The sequence below is a fragment of the Daktulosphaira vitifoliae genome, unplaced genomic scaffold, assembly GCF_025091365.1.
Source record: "Daktulosphaira vitifoliae isolate Bord-2020 unplaced genomic scaffold, ASM2509136v1 Scaffold_1, whole genome shotgun sequence".
Classification (NCBI taxonomy): Eukaryota; Metazoa; Arthropoda; class Insecta; order Hemiptera; family Phylloxeridae; genus Daktulosphaira; species Daktulosphaira vitifoliae.
Genome location: NW_026099572.1, coordinates 52,984,674 through 52,997,741, shown reverse-complemented (window position 1 = coordinate 52,997,741; position 13,068 = coordinate 52,984,674). Strand labels below are relative to the sequence as shown.

At 23.4% G+C, this 13,068-nt stretch overlaps 2 long non-coding RNA genes across 3 annotated transcripts; both read left to right on the top strand.

The window, feature by feature from the left end:
• Positions 1-2,762: 2,762 nt before the first annotated feature.
• LOC126895730 (uncharacterized) lies at positions 2,763-12,917 on the top strand. 2 transcript variants are annotated; one of them, XR_007701705.1, is made up of 4 exons: positions 2,763-2,822; positions 12,078-12,169; positions 12,428-12,445; positions 12,705-12,917. It is a non-coding gene; the product is annotated as an uncharacterized LOC126895730 (long non-coding RNA). The 2 variants fall into 2 exon arrangements; XR_007701706.1 differs by lacking the exon at positions 2,763-2,822 and adding an exon at positions 11,427-11,566.
• On the top strand, positions 2,894-4,115 carry LOC126895733 (uncharacterized). The gene is made up of 4 exons (XR_007701709.1): positions 2,894-3,056; positions 3,262-3,353; positions 3,626-3,643; positions 3,903-4,115. It is a non-coding gene; the product is annotated as an uncharacterized LOC126895733 (long non-coding RNA).
• Positions 12,918-13,068: the final 151 nt, after the last annotated feature.

The following is a 13,068-nucleotide window of genomic DNA, read 5'->3' as shown; positions in this document are numbered from 1 at the left end:
TTTAATGAGCTACACTCAGAAATTCCAACATAGAATGGGTTAAGGTTTAGATCTCAAAAGTTGTAGCTATACTAAATTTCAAAATTATAAATTGTAGTATAAATTAGTGTTTTTTTAGATTATTTAAAATAAGTCTCATGACAATAAATGTTGTTTAATTAATCAGGTGATGATATAATAATTCCATTTTTTCTAACATTAACTATTATTGTTAATGAATAATATATACATAGAAGTTTCAAGTATGTAGCTCCAAGTTATACCCATAAAATGTAAATTAAGGAGACCAAACTCGCATAGCAGCACACCTGTAATACCATTCTGTATAACATTGCACACTAAATTCACCATTCGTCAGACACATGAGTGGCTAGTTTTTTTATTATTCTAAACTTTAAAATTAGGCCTATTAATTTTTTTAAAATTTTAAATACATGTATCTTACAAAATGTAACAGTTATGAAAATATTGTCAAAATTAACTTATAAACATCATTTAAACTATTAATAAAAGAAAACATTATTGATAAATATTTCATTTATTTCCTATTATTTCTATTGCAAAGTAAAACTATATTTGTTCTTTTGAATTAAAGTGATAGCAATTACTGAAAACAACTATAGGTTTTACAGGACAGTTTTCGATTGTGAAAGTTTGGACTCCTTAATCTATACTTCTTGATTAGAATTAATATAAATAGGTATTTTATGACTCATTTGTAATCGATGACAGATGTGAAAACACTCATTGAGAATATGATAGATAAGGTACTGATATTATGATAACAAACTGTTATTTATTCATAGAATTAGAATAGTAAAAAATATAAGCGAATAAAAAATGATGACAGATCTAATTTTAGTTTTCAAATATTAAACCAGTGTGTACAAATTCTATTTATGTGTGATTAATCTAACGACATCCTCTTCCATTTTTCATAAAATAAAAAAAAGTAGTCTGTAATATATTTCTTTCCAGCAAGCTATTCCAGTAGGTCAATACATGGTTGTTTTCATGCATGTTTGTTCATATTTAGGCATTACTATTTTTTGAAAAATGGGCCACTGTGTGTTAAATCAAAAATTAAAAATTATTATAATCCTGATAACTTTTGATAAATGAACACTGATGTAAAAATTTGTAAAAGTTATTGATATTGTTTGTTACTTTGGTTAAAATATTTATAAGGATAATTTGTAATAAGTCGCTTGGTAATAAGTTTGATAATAAAAGACTACAACACACTATATCAATAATTTAATTATATTATTAATTTAGTATTATCGTACTCATGTGTGACAAGTGACATGCATTCATTAGCAGTGACGTTTTATATAAGGAGGGGCATAGTAAAAAAATCTATCTATTGAACTATTTTTTTGCTCATCACTTCATTTTAGAGATGAATATTATTTTAATGGAGTGCCAAAATCTTTTGACAACCCCACTGTTAATTAGTTACGTTTTTTTTCAAAAAAAAATTAAAAAGTTTTATTATAAGTATATGGTAAAGTTTTCAAGCAATAGAGTTACAAATATGTAAATTATTTTTAAATTCAAGATATTTATGTTAAACCATTTTATGATAGTGATGTTAATCACCATTAGATATCATCTTTACATGTCCCCACTATGCTGGTTTCTATATTCATACTATTGGAAATGTATTTTTTCTTTTTCCAAAATGATTTTATGGTAAATATAATAGTTTAATCAAATATCTTTATAACCTTTATAAACCTAAATTTTCAAGAACTAGTTAATACCGATACTGGTATATATTAGTACATTAATTTTTTTTTTTTTCAAGAACCTGAATCGTTATTTCATTAAAGTACTATTATCTGATACTAACCCTAATTTCCAAGGGTACAAAGATAGACAATTTTATATATTTTTCATAAAATCTTTTAATTGAGATTAAAAAAAACCTATCGAATTTAATTTAAAGAAACTCTGGATGTATATGGTGTATACACATTTTTTTTTTTGAAATGTAAAAGAAGAATTTTTGTTTGGAAAAATTTTAATTCTATGCTTAAATTAATAGGATATAGAATATTTTGGCTAAGATTTTTTGTTCTATTAAGATATAAAGATGTTTTTTTTAGTTTTGCAGATTTTTTTGTGTCTGTTACCAGTTTTTCTCAGCTCTCACCGAACCGATTACTTTCAATGATACGTCAAAAGATCACAAATCGTGTATCTAGTCGAAGACATTACCCTCAAAAAAAAAANGCTCTCACCGAACCGATTACTTTCAATGATACGTCAAAAGATCACAAATCGTGTATCTAGTCGAAGACATTACCCTCAAAAATTGAAAAAATTTCTGTCGTTCCCCGTAAATGGGGGAAACCTCTAAAAAATTACAAATTTAAAAATCGCTAATTTTCGAAATTTTTTAAATTTTTTTCCTTAAAACTGCCATAACTTTTTCAAAAATGAATAAATCAATATAATTTTTTTTTATAGATGTTTGATGTCTTTACCTATCATATGGTATATTTTTGTGAACATTTGACCTTTTAACAGCCCACGGGGGGGATTTAAAATGACAACTTTTTCAACTTTTGAAAGTGTTCCGGAAAGTCTGACACTTTTATATATACCTTAAATTAAAGCTTATGTAATATACTTTATTTTGAAAAAAAAAATGTAACGACGTACGGTTGCCGAGTTGATATAATTTGTGTTTTACGCGATTGGGGTACAAGGTTTCAATGACAAGGAAATTTTTTGCATTTTTTTCTTAATTCTTATNTTTTTATTACAGTTACTTGCGTTTTACTCAATACAGACAATTTAGTAGCCTATACCAAGTAAGTAATTTTTATTATAAATCTTATTTCGATTTCGAAAACACAATTACTAAAATACAATTTGGTTAAATATTACTATTACTAAAATTATTAATTAACCGAATATAACTGAGTAAACAGCAATTTCAAAGTTATGTAGTATTAGTTTTTTAAAGATATTAGCATTAAAAGTTGTTACAAGGTGAGTGACAGGATAGATATATTCACGCTCCAATTGTATTACAGCATGAAAAAGTAAATATCACTAAGTTGCTATTAAGTTATAAGAGATAATTCAAAAAGTAATTTTTAGGTGATATATATAAAATATATTTAGCTAAAAGAAATTAAAATTTATATTAAATATTGTATTTATTTTGACAGAAATAAAATATGATTTATGATAAACTGATTAATTTGTATTTATAATTTAATTTTTTATTTGTGTATAATTTTGCAGAAAATTCAAAATGAAATACTTCAATATCATTTTTGTTTTGTGTTTTGTTATGTGCATCGTTTCCTTTTCGGTTGCCTCAGATTCAACTCTGCGTAAGATTAAAATAATTAAAATAAATTATTAAATTAAAATTATTAATTAAATGTAGTTAGTAATTAACTTTATTCGTACATATGAGTAATAACATATTTTAAGATTTTTTTCCTAATATTGTACAAATATATTATAAGCATTTATATACTATTTTTTTTATAAAATTCTCACAATACAAGAATTTTATAAATTTTTTTATTCTTTAAAAGTTCTCCTCCAAATCTAAGATAAGATGAAAAAGCTAATAATTATATAAATTATATTTTAACAGATGACGACGGTACTAATGGTAACTATTTATTTTAATTCAATCAATTTCAAAAATAGCGTGATTATTATTTTAGCTAAATCTATGAATTCTTTTTCGTTTTTTAAATAAAAAAATGTATTTTTCAAACAAATTTAAACATTATTTTGAAACAATTTTTTGGTCTTATATTTTGCTTCAGAAATAAAAAATTAATTTGTTAAAAAGAAAGAATTGAATTTAAAATATGAAATTAATTTTATTAAAAATTTGTCATATATTTAAACTTTATTTTTTTTAGATGATAAAACTCAACAAGGTTCAGTACCATTGAATTCCGTCAACCTTGATTCAGTTCCTCTTTAAAAATTTTCAAAATATATGATAAAACATTAATTCAACAATATTATAATATTTTCAGTTAAAAAATCAATTTATATAAATTTCATAATAAAAATTGTTATACATTTTATAATGATTTTGTTTCCAAAATAAAATTTCTCATAACAGTTTATCGCATTGGTTTTATTTCAATTATCTGTAAAGTCATGAATAGATAATCCTTACTTGTACTTAGTTAAATAAATTATGTAAAGTTGTTCCTATTAATATGAAGCATAAGAGAGCTTTGAAAAACTCAGTGTGGAAACAATTGAATTGTTTTAGGCTAGTTAATAGGCAAAGGAGTTTTAAACTTATTGCCTTTTTATTGAATTAAAAAAATAAAAATAAATATTATCTTCTATTAATGATACATAAATAAAGCCAATTAAAATCGATTTTTAGGACATTAGTGTCCTTTTAATAATTTTTAGAACATATTCAGGCAAAAGTTACTTTTTTTTTTATTAAAACTTTTAACGTAGCATTTAATTTATATTTTTATTTTAAACTGTATTACTTTTTGTATGTTATGTATATAAAAAAAATTACCTATATTCATTTTTAAAAAATTTAAGAATTAAAAAAACTTAGACTTCCCAAAATTTTGATAAAATGGTATTATATTGATATGTGTTTAAATCACAGAATTTTTAAATTTAAAATGCTTTTTGAACTTTAAATAAATTTTAAATACAAAATCAAACCTATATATATATATATAGGGTGATTTTTTTATCATAACCCACTCAATTACTTGCAGAATAATAATAATTTAAACATTTTTTTTTTCATTATCTTTAGTTACACATTATCCTTGAATTTTTAACTATGTAATACTTTTTAAGTTCATCCCTTATGCCTTGGAAGGGGGTCAACTTTGTTTTTTTAAATGGTAACACATATTTTTAATTTAATAAAATGTTTGAGTTTTTAATTTAATAGTAAATGGCATTTGAATTTTTAATATAACTTAATTCGTTTATTAGATATAATCATTTAAAGTTTCAAATTTTTGAATTAATATACAAGTATAATACACAAGGGATTACAAATACAGGTAGCTAATTGGTTTTTTATAACATCGATATTAGCAGGTACAAAGCATTGTTATTATCAACTGTAGTAAGGCACATTGTTATGAGTATATAAATACACTAACTGACAATACAGAAAATATATCTATTGATAATCATAATTGATAATAAACAATCCGTGACTGAGACAGCAATGTCATAAAAATCCAATTAGCTACCTGTATTTACAATCCCATGTGTATTATACATGTATATTAACTCAAAATTTTGAAACTTTAAATGTTTATATCTAATAAGCTAATAAAGTTATATTAAAAATTCAAATGCCATTTACTATTAAATTAAAAACTCAAACATTTTATTAAATTAAAAATATGTGTTACCATTTAAAAAAACAAAGTGACCCCCTTCCAAGGCATAAGGGATGAACTTAAAAAGTATTGCATACTTAAAAATTCAAGAATAATGTGTAACTAAAGATAATGAAAAAAAAAAAATGTCTAAATTATTATTATTCTGCAAGTAATTGAGTGGGTTATGATAAAAAAATCACCCTGTATATATATATACATTGTAAGGGGTGATCGTTAATTATGAACTTTTAATATTACATAGTGCCACTCCCTAGAATTATTTGAATGCCCAAAAGAATAATTGTGTAAAAATTGGTGATGTTTGTTTAACTCTAAGACGTGCCCCAAGGGGGTTAAAAATGATACCTCAAAGGTAGGTTTTAAGTTTTTTTTGTCTATCTCAAAAAATTAACTTCTATGAAAAAGTTTATAGAAATTCTTTTGTAGATATAATATATTTCTATAAAAAAGATATCTAGTAAACTTTTGGAAAATTGTTATTAAGCCTAATAAAAAATGATAATACAAATGTTCTATTTTTACCGCTGAAACTTGATTTATTTTATAAACCGTCCACTGCAGAAAAAAAATGTTCACATAAAATTTGTTTTAAATTAAATATTCTGTATATTTTTTATATAAAAAATAATCTTAACGTATCATTTTTAACACTCTTCGGACACGCCTTAAAATTAAACAATCATCACCGATTTTTGCACAATTATTTTTTTTGGGCATTCGAATATTTCTAGGGGGTTGCACTTGTTAATATTATTAAAAAAAAAACCTACCAATGTAACTTATGGTTACCTAAAAATTTCATTGTGATATGGCATTTTAATTGGTTTCTTATATAGATGTTTCTTACTAATTTACAAATAAGTTTTTATAAATAATTATTTATAAAAACTTATTTGTAAATTAATGAATTAAACATATTTGTCCAAAAAAAATTTTTATGGTTAAGAACAATTAGAAATTATTAATTTTATTTTATTAATAACTAAAGAGAATAACAATTAATATTTTAAATTAAATATTGAAAAAAAACTAAAAAAAAAAAATGAGTGCTTCAAAGTTTTTTTTAATTGATATTGTGGTTATTTGGGATATCTTTTTAATCTATTACTTAATTCAATGGAAAGCTGAGAATGGATAAATTTTACTAGATTTTGATGTTTTTGTGTGTTTATTATTCTCAGTACCTATTAACTAATATTTTGGGGGGTTAGTAGGTACCCCCCCCCCAACATTAGTTTTTTGGAATCGATAAATTTTCTTGATATCTTTTTTTGCTACTAAGTTATAAATTGTGTAGTGTTTTTCAAAATTTTTTGACTAAATTTGAAACACGATCCGAATTCATCATCAGAGCTGTATTTTACATTTTATAATAATATGTAGAGGACTATAGAAAATATTTTGATAAAAAATATAATATGTTTTGTTGATTACATGTAATATTTGGTGATATGAGACACACAGCCTACATCCCAGTATTTCACACGTAGGATTTCTCAAACTATATCAAAGAATGGAAGATAATATACCATCAAACTTTCGTAATAAATCCAAGTAGTGATAAAATTAGTATAAAATATGTTATATTATTTTAATCTCTAATTGGAACGATGTCGGAATACATATCACATTAATAACAGATAAATGCTTGAGTAATTATGCAATATTTACGAAAGGATATTACTTGTATTTTTGATCTACTCTCATATAAATCGAAATATTAGTTTTTGTTAGTACTATGATTTTATCAATTTTATTAAACATATTTTTTTAAAACTTGATTCTATCATTAGTTGTAGACAAGGAGAATTAAGTTTCAAAATATTGGTCTACTCTATTCATAAATAAGGTGACCAAAATATTATAAGTAATTATCATCTAATATCCATATTAATATAATTATCAAAGTTTTTTGATAAATTAATGGAGCCTAAATTATCAAGTGTTAAAATAATACTTTTATGAATAACCAACATGATTTTTGAGTAAAAAAGTCAACTTCTATTAATTTGTTAACTTTATAACCATATTTACTCTATGTAATAGAAAAAAAGGGCAGGTTGACGGTTTCAAACATTGTAGTTGGAAAGCTTCTTAGATAGTCTTATATCAACTAAAAAAGGTGGAAAGTCAGTATAGATTGAGTTTACAGTGATTAAAAACACTGTCATAAAATACTTTGTATATTTGTGTGCGTTAAGATAGTTCAACTTTTCCTAGTTGAGTACTTTTTATAACTGTAAACAATTTCAGGATAAATTAAAAAAATTATGAGGAGGCTAATTTTAATTTCCCACTGCGTGAATATTTTTTTAACATAATAACGAATGTGTATCAACATTTAACTAGCAAAACACTTATAATTTCACAAACAAAGAGGCCCTTTTTTATTAATTTTTTATTTTTCTAATTTTAGCACTCGATACTTATTAATGTTTAAAGTACCATTGAAAATATTAATTGTTATATTTAATTTTAACAATTTAAGATTAATAAAAACTATTAACAAAATATTGTACACTGATCGAAAATCATAATTAAGGATAAAACATATTTTCCGTAATTTATAATTAACAAATTTATCACTTTTTGAATTTTGACTAATTACCATTTAGCTTCGATGCGAAGCTGAGAAGGTATTGGTTTTACTATGATGTGTTTATTTTTTTTTTTTTTTTTTGTCTGTTACCAGTTTTTCTCAGCTCTCACTGAACCGATTACTTTCAATGATACGTCAAAAGATCACAAATCGTGTATCTAGTCGAAGACATTACCCTCAAAAATTGAAAAAATTTCTGTCGTTCCCCGTAAATGGGGGAAACCTCTAAAAAATTACAAATTTAAAAATCGCTAATTTTCGAAATTTTTTAAATTTTTTTCCTTAAAACTGCCATAACTTTTTCAAAAATGAATAAATCAATATAATTTTTTTTTATAGATGTTTGATGTCTTTACCTATCATATGGTATATTTTTGTGAACATTTGACCTTTTAACAGCCCACGGGGGGGATTTAAAATGACAACTTTTTCAACTTTTGAAAGTGTTCCGGAAAGTCTGACACTTTTATATATACCTTAAATTAAAGCTTATGTAATATACTTTATTTTGAAAAAAAAAATGTAACGACGTACGGTTGCCGAGTTGATATAATTTGTGTTTTACGCGATTGGGGTACAAGGTTTCAATGACAAGGAAATTTTTTGCATTTTTTTCTTAATTCTTATTAAGTTAGAATAAATTTTCAACTCATTTGATTTTTATCTCATTTAGATTCAATAACTTCAATAAAGATCAAGGATCCCATCACTGTAGTCGCCACTCGCGAGAAGAAATTTCTTATTCATTGTTCAAAACAGCACATGTTATCTCCTCATCAGTCGGTATTGATAACGTGTACCGGTTGAACACGGAGGTAGTGGTGGTAATATTTGACCGTGAAGTATATACTGCGGCCTTTGACAACACCGGGCCAAACATTTTTCACGGTCAAGCAGTCTGTCGGCTGATTACCTTTGGTTGACATATGTCAATGTGTCTGTGCGCTATATGGTGTTATAATACCGTTTACGTAATCGACGTATGCGTGTTTTTCCCTTTGTTACAATATTGTTGTTATCCGGCCTATTGAATACAGCCGTGAAAGACTTAGTTAAAAGTTGTAGTCTTATTGAATTTAAAGTTATTAATGAAAACTTGAACACCGGTTTATTCCGTGATTGTTAGACCGTTATTGTCAAAGTTGAAGCTACCACAGTGAAGACATTCAAATCAGTAGATTAAACGAGTTGAATCCTGTGATATTATTGTATGTAAATTTATTTATAGTTTTATTTATTAATTGTAACTACATTTGTACTTGGGGACGCCCATTATATTTATTAATACTTATTTATTATAAACAGAACAAGATACCATATTTTTCTATAATATATACAAATAAAAATTGTACGAATATCAATCTCTTTTATTTTATATTTGGGTATACATTTTTTAAATTCATTTGTTTCTTCTGTGTTGATTATTACCAGTCATACCGTTATCGTAGGAGCCCGTTGGCTAACATTAATATTTTAAATTATAATTAATTATACAAAATTATTTTACTATATTTTAAGTTTTAGCTTCGATGCAAAGTTGAGAAGATATTTTTTTGTGTCTATCATTTATTTTCTCTGCTCTCACTTGACCTACTTTTTTCAACGATACGTCAAATGACTACAAATCGTATCTAGTTGAAGATATTACCTTCAAATATTGAAAAAAAATTCTAATTTATCAATGAAACAGTTACTTATCCCATGTTCTCCATACAGACAATTAAAATCATTCATTTCTAATGTTTTCAAAATATTTATTGACGAATCAAGTTTGTTACGATAATTTGATATGATAGGTTTCAAATACAAAATTAAATCATATTACTTTATAATTTAATAATTTTTTACTCTATTTGTGTGTGCTACTACTAGACTATAATATTCCAAATTTGTTGGTAACAAGTTGCTATATAAATCATTTCTAAAAAAAAATGATTGTTAGTTTTTCCAGAATTAACAATGGATTTTTACAATTATAATCAAACTTTATAATACGCTCAATTAAGTTAATCTTTTTAATAACTTTGTTTTGATTGGTTCATTTAGTTAAAGTAAATCATTAAAATTAATTAAGTTCTGAATATTTCAATTGCAGAATCTTTTTAAACATCAACAGTTATTAGGAAATGATTACTATTACTTCTATTTAAGTTATCTATTACGATAAAAATGCAAAAAAATATTGAGCTATTCTGATAAATTTACTATAAATAGTCTTTATAAAACTTCCTAACTGCATATTAATCTTAACGATACAATTTTTTTAATTCTCATCACATTTTCTATTTAATGATGTCAATTTCAAACTTACCAATTGAGCTAAAAGTTATGATAAAATTAATTTATTTTTTTTTATTATAAACATTCACAAAAATCAACTTAAGGCGATTAAAAAAATAGGTTAAATATGTCATTTTCCTTATTTTTAACATATTAATAATCATAATCAGTATTAATTTAAAACAATTTTTTTTTGTTCTTAATTATTTTTTTTTTAAATGTAAATACTTATTTTTTAATAATAAGTAATAATATTAAAACTTAGAAGTAATAGAAAAAGTGTAATTGCCCATTTGAAAACATCGCGAAAAGTTGATTTAGAAATGTTTATTTTTGTTTCTGATGAAAATTCTTTGTAGTCTAGTGTATTTATTCATAAGTAACAAAAATTTTTTATTAAAAAATATTGCATCAATCCCTTTAAATTTTTGTACGTGTTAAAAGTATATGAATATACAACTACTTTTTATTTTTATAATATCTCCGTAAAAATTACAATATATTATTGAATATCAATTTCATACCACTGTGCCGCGAATCACCTGTGCTGGGATTTTTTAATATGTTTTGGGGGTATTTAACACAATACTGACTGTACATAGTCATTTAAAATTAATTTATTAAAAATTAATTATTATAAATTCTGAAATATTAACACATTGATGGACAAAATCATGTATTACTGTTATAGCAGTAATATTAAAATTTGACTATTCTAAAAGTGTTATTACTGATATAGCAGTAATATATTCAATGATTTCTTATGAAGGAGGAAGTTGTTCTGATCCCATGCATCTCATAAAACCAGTGTTTGTAAAATTACATGTCATTAACTGTCCATCAACGTGTTAAAGAGAAAATTGAGAAGGACACATGTTTTTGTGACCAAATCTAAATCTACTATTCCCTAGATATTTTCATTCATTGATGGTTGTAAATAAAATATCTCAATTTAACAGATTTGTATTATTATTAAAAAAATTTAATCATTTTATTGTTGTAAATATAAATTATTAATTGATTTTAGGTGTACTATCACGTGATAAATGGTAAGGCATTCTTTTAAGATTAAAAGACATATTTTTGTAGTTATTTTGAGTTATATTTAAAGATATGTGATTTTATTGAAAAAATATCATAAAAAATTAATAAAGGATTTAAACAAGTGTTCTTTATGCTATTTTTATAATTAAATATTCTATGAAAATTAATATATAAAGTAGAATATATTTTATAACTTATGATTAAGTAAAGCTCTTTACATTATTTAAAATATTTCAATCGTTTTCAACGAGTAAGTAATATATATTCGAATATATATTTTAGTAGGTAAATTAAGTATTTAAGTACTATCTTTTATCTATTAGATTATTTGTGAGATTATGTTACATTAATAGATCAATTCAATAAACTCCTTTAATTAAATTTTTTATACAAATGCTAAATCTTTTAAAATACAAGTCTAAAAGTATAAATAATAATTTTTAATTTCTTTTAGTTACATACAATTCTTGATTTATCAGCAAATAATTATCTTTTAGAATTATCATTTATAATATTTATTTTTTTTATCTACAACATACATATTATACTAGCTTATAAAATAGGAAATAATCTAATTAAGAAATTGACCACTCAATAAAAAGTAATTTTTAGGTGATATATATATAAAATATATTTAGCTAAAAGAAATTCAATTTTTTTTTAAATATTGTATTTATTTTGACAGAAATAAAATATGATTTATGATAAACTGATTAATTTGTATTTATAATTTAATTTATTATTTGTGTATAATTTTGCAGAAAATTCAAAATGAAATACTTCAACATCATTTTTGTTTTGTGTTTTGTTATGTGCATCGTTTCCTTGTCGGTTGCCTCAGATTCCACTCTGCGTAAGATTAAAATAATTAAAATAAATTATTAATTAAATGTAGTTAGTAATTAACTTTATTCGTGCATATGAGTAATAATATATTTTAAGATTTTTTTCCTAATATTGTACAAATATATTATAAGCATTTATATACTATTTTTTTTATAAAATTCTCACAATACAAGAATTTTATAAATTTTTTTATTCTTTAAAAGTTTTCCTCCAAATCTAAGATAAGATGAAAAAGCTAATAATTATATAAATTATATTTTAACAGATGACGACGGTACTAATGGTAACTATTTATTTTAATTCAATCAATTTCAAAAATAGCGTGATTATTATTTTAGCTAAATCTATGAATTCTTTTTCGTTTTTTAAATAAAAAAATGTATTTTTCAAACAAATTTAAACATTATTTTGAAACAATTTTTTGGTCTTATATTTTGCTTCAGAAATAAAAAATTAATTTGTTAAAAAGAAAGAATTGAATTTAAAATATGAAATTAATTTTATTAAAAATTTGTCATATATTTAAACTTTATTTTTTTTAGATGATAAAACTCAACAAGGTTCAGTACCATTGAATTCCGTCAACCTTGATTCAGTTCCTCTTTAAAAATTTTCAAAATATATGATAAAACATTAATTCAACAATATTATAATATTTTCAGTTAAAAAATCAATTTATATAAATTTCATAATAAAAATTGTTATACATTTTATAATGATTTTGTTTCCAAAATAAAATTTCTCATAACAGTTTATCGCATTGGTTTTATTTCAATTATCTGTAAAGTCATGAATAGATAATCCTTACTTGTACTTAGTTAAATAAATTATGTAAAGTTGTTCCTATTAATATGAAGCATAAGAGAGCTTTGAAAAACTCAGTGTGGAAACAATTGAATTGTTTTA